Source organism: Amblyomma mixtum, chromosome 4 (genome assembly GCF_055824585.1).
Source record: "Amblyomma mixtum isolate Tamu chromosome 4, ASM5582458v1, whole genome shotgun sequence".
NCBI classification, from domain to species: Eukaryota; Metazoa; Arthropoda; class Arachnida; order Ixodida; family Ixodidae; genus Amblyomma; species Amblyomma mixtum.
In genome coordinates, this window is record NC_143015.1 from 22,281,069 (window position 1) to 22,285,779 (window position 4,711).

Sequence of the window (4,711 nt, forward strand, 5' to 3'; positions counted from 1 at the left end):
TTGAAATTGTTACAGGCTTTGGGGGTTCAAAATAGCAGAACATGAGTGCCATCAGCAAGTGCTTGGTGACGTATGCTTCTTTTAAGTCTTTTCCGTGCCTTGTGCAGGTTGTCGCAGGAATGTGGTGCCCATGTTTTCAAGGATTAAATTACTTCAGCATAGTGGCATTGCATTGACTCGAGCTCTGGGCCAACCTAGTAGAGAGCATAGGAGGAACCACGTTCTTTACGGGTTTAGGTTTTTGTGTAGGAGGCCTTAGGTTAGGCGACACAGCATAGATAATAGAACTAGGAGAGAGCAGTGTTGGCCTTTGTGCACTTATGGTGTTGACTCTTCCATGAGCAGAGATTGTTGCGACTTTTCATACATGGAACCTTTGCCAGTGTGGCCTAAATTTTCCCTACCAATTGGTTTTGCAAGCCGTGCCAGGGGAGGATTTTCGTTCCAAGAGCAGCCAGATTTGTAGCATACAGCAGTGCATACTTCCGCGAATTACTGTTTGAATACAAAGACCCACAAGCACCATGTAGCCATAGCAGCAGGAGGAGGAGTACCATTCCTCCCACTGAGTCATGTACTTGAAACCATACGGGTGCCAATGAAGTGACGTTATGAGGATTTGCCACATACTATTCGTGCAAGCATTCAGACAGCATTCCAGTTTCTTTCACTTGTAGGCACTATTTTATTCTGGTGCCTCTCGCAGCCTGCGAAGCTGTTCTAGTTTTATTTCTTTTTCGATTTGGAGAATTTCGATTTTTAGTTTTTTTTCCTGAATGTCCAAAACTTTCTTCTCCCTACGTTCTTCGAGAAGACTTTGGTGGTCCTCCCGCATCAGCTGGAGGCGCACCGCATGCTCTTCTCGCAGTAGAGAGGCTCTGACATCATTCTCGTCTGCCAGAGACCTCTCCAAGAGGGCCATCCGCCCTCTCGGAGCCCTGCCACCATCGCCAGTGGCCACTGCTTCAGCAGCAGTTCAAGCGTCAGCTCCAGAAGCAACTGCAGCTGTGCTGGGAGCATCGCCAGGTTCTACAGGTGTACAAAAGGCACCGCTCTCCTGCTGAGTTGCTTCTGGAGCTGCCGCACTTGGGCCAACAGGAGCTGTTGATGGCTGCTCCTCGTCAACAGGAGGAGCTTCCCAGTCTTCCTCTGTAATAAACAAAAAGTAAAAATTAGTGGGAAAATAAATCTAAGCTAACAATGCATTATCCTCCTACCTCAATAGAGCAAACTGTTGGGTCAGTAAGTAAACAGACATTATAACGAAACCTTTATAATGTTCCTTAGAAGTAAGTGAGGCATCAGTTGCCTTTCTCAGCACCAAATAACTGCCATTGCATCTTGGGGCGATGGTTTAGGTGTTCTGTTTTGGTCTGTTATATTCTTCGCAATTTGCTCTGAGCCTCATGGCCTCACTTTTGTGTTTTTTCTGCTAATATGCTAATATATAATTTGCTAATATAGTCGTGCTGGCCCAGAGTTTTTACACATGTGGTTATTCTTTAATTCTGTGCTTGCACCTTTTTGTTCTTTCAGTGGGTTTCGTTATTTTTAAATTTTTGTACATTTCCAACTTAGCATTTGTGTGTTTCTCTCTTCCGTCCTGTGTTTTTTGCAAAGGTTTCCTTATAATTACTTTCAACCTCCTTAGCCACATATATGCGATACCAATGCTAAGGTGGGGCATACAAGAAAAGTGAAGAATACTGCAGCCTGTGGAACAGCCTATAATGGGTGTATGTAAGCTACTGTACAAAGCTGCTATTTCTCGTGTCTCATTATAGGAGTCCTGAATCAGTCACTGCAAACTGTTGCACTGTGGTTGTATTACATTGGCAGTGCCATTCCTATAGCGAGTATTACAATTTCTTTTCTGTTTAATATAGTGCATTGTACAAATAAAGTATGTACAAGTGACAATTGAATGCTGTGTTGTGCAACAAATTTTTATTCTTGATGCTACCGCCATAAATATTACTGCACAGTTTGTGTACACACTGCTGCCACTAGTGCTATTTTCAGTCTGCACTAATAAGCACATCTGTAGGCAACCAAATTCAGGGCTACAGAAAACACTCCTCAAGTAAAACCTGTGCAATGCAAAACACAATTTGCTTTCAAACTAGCAGCCAAATTCCAAAGGTATTTCGAGCATTGCACAGAGGCAAGCTGCAATATTATTCAGAACGAGAATGTTGTTAGCTTATCCCTCAAGCACTACCATGTACAAGTGCACACAAATATGAAAATATGTGGAGTGCATGCATAATGGAACTGCATGAAAGTTGACATTCGTTTAAAGAGATGCAGGAATGCCCAGCCGGGCTCAAAAACACGAAATAAGCAGGTGAAAATGTCATAATGAATGCAGTTCAGGTTGCAGCACGGAACAAGGTTGCTACATCAGTGTCCGACGGTTGACTCGCCTCCTTTCACTACAGAAAAACAGCACACCACTTACATGCGTGAGCACCACCAAGACAGAATGCCTTCGGAGTGCTGTCCAACAACATGCAGCTTGGAGCAGGTCATCCTTTTGCATTGTCAACCAATGCAGCCTTGATCTGCACAAACATTCAGCCAACCCCGTGTACAGCAGCTTCCAACAGTGTTGCTGTAGCTGAACCCTATAATCCTCACAGTAGATTAAAGGCAATAAAAAAATTAAAGCAGCGTCACTTGCAACAGTGCACACTGCCATGCAAAGTGCCCTACCTGCATAGTGGTATTCCATATCGCCTGGTCCATCGACCATTGGCTGCAGGAGCCTAACAACAGGCAAACTTGCCACTGGCAAGAGGCCAATGCCCCTGTCCGAGTCTGTTTCATTGCCAGCACGCGTGGAAATGTGGCTGGCAACAGCCAGCACTTGTTCAGTTTGCGGGCTTATAGCGCACTCTGCTGGCCCTCCCCCTGAAAAGAAAACAAAACATATAGCACAGAGGGAACCTAGCTTTAATAGATGTAAAATGTGCCATTAAAATACTGTTTTTTTAATGAAGTCCCATACAAAAGCAACCGAAGGCACATCAATGCGTCCGGTGTTGTTTTCGCTCCATTTTTGTGCCACTAGTCCCAATAGTGTCATGAACGAGTAAAGGTAGGTTGCTTTATGCACAGCCTTCCGGATTTTCAATAGTACCAATCAACTCTCAATCGCGCAGCTAGTTTCCTCATGAACATAAAGTTCGCCAGTGTTGACGCCGTCTGAACTAGGTCAGCGGTACGAATCGTCCGTTGTCTGTTCGCTGCCGGCGTGACGCGAACGCTCCATCGCATGGTACTGCCCGCTCACCGTCTTCTATATAGCAGAAATCTGTGCTTTCGCACTGACTCGAGTGTAGTAAACATTCTCCGTAGTTTTTATGAAACAAGGAGGCTGTAGAGGATACTGCTTACGCATTATTTACACGATGAAAGCAGGCTGCATTTATCTGCATTCGTAAATGCAGCAGGGCACACTTCGCGGAAAGCATGATTACGCGCCAATTTGCGCGTTATTATACCGTTCCTAAAACTATGCATTCCAGCACACGCTGCTTACGCAGACCAAGTAGAATAATCGCGCCCTTATCCATGGCACACGAAACATGCAGGAACAAGCGTTAGTAAACGGCCTGAAAGCTGCGCTCACCTGTCTTATGGCAATCCCTCCGTTTCCTCGCATCCTCCTCCTTCGACTTCTGCTTCATATTGTTCCAGCATTTTTTAAGCTGGTGAGGGTCGCGTCGGGTCACTCCGTGGTTACTATTAAAAATTTTTGCAACTTCTATCCAAGTCTCGTTTTTCTTCGCCAGAGAAGACACATCCGTCTTCTTGCACTCGAGTATGTGCTGATGCGCCTTCACCAGCGCCGTTAGGAGCTCTTTTTCCTCAAATGTGAAGCGAGGCGCTGGTCTCCGCTGAGAGCCCGAGTCTTCGCAGTGTTGCGACATTTCGCGATTTCTGCTCACGTGGATAAGGTTGATAAACAAGCCTTGCTGGTAGGCCAACGTGAACAGAAAAGAAACAACGTAGAAAAAAAGTGGCTACGGCTCAACTAGAATTGGCTCAATGTGGGACACGTTGCCAACCAAAGACGTCATTCAAGCGAAAGCGGCCGGTAGCACTGAAATGTGGTTTTATTGTTAGCATTTTTCTGCAGAAGTCACTCACACCTAGTGCCTGTTTATGATTGCTGAACGAAACGCGTGGTTTTATACGAGAAAAACGTGCGTTATTACAATAGAATGTTGAATACTCTCTTCCCCAGACGAGCAATGCGCCCTCGCGTTCAAGCACGCACTTCACTTGACGAAGCAAGTCAGGTTGAGCGTCTATGAAACACGAAACCAAACTTGGGGGTCCTGAAGTCGACTTGATGCTTCAAGTCGGCTTACCGTAGTCAGCTTCAAGCGCGATACAGGTTCGAGTGAACTTACATTTCTGCATTCGGGGGTAAGTCTGCGCGGAGAAGTTCTTCAGGCCTCACACGACGAGCCGACAGCTGGGCATCTCGCGTTTTCTGCACCCTCCGCCGCATTCAAGACAAGTATTACTGGCCCCGACAGTCTGCCGATGTTGCACATTATGTGAAAACCTGCCAAGATTTCTCCTTGTTGTACCTGTAAGGCCCGTTTCACATGCATGCGATTCTCGCCTGCGACGCTGCGACTGGGGAGGGCCGTCGGTCTAGCCGCAGACCAACGCCGCAGACGGCGTGCGACCAAGT

General features: G+C 46.2%; 1 pseudogene; it reads right to left on the reverse strand.

The window, feature by feature from the left end:
* Nucleotides 1-245: 245 nt before the first annotated feature.
* Nucleotides 246-3,947, reverse strand: LOC149345852 (uncharacterized; annotated as a pseudogene).
* Between the last annotated feature and the right edge of the window lie 764 nt (nt 3,948-4,711).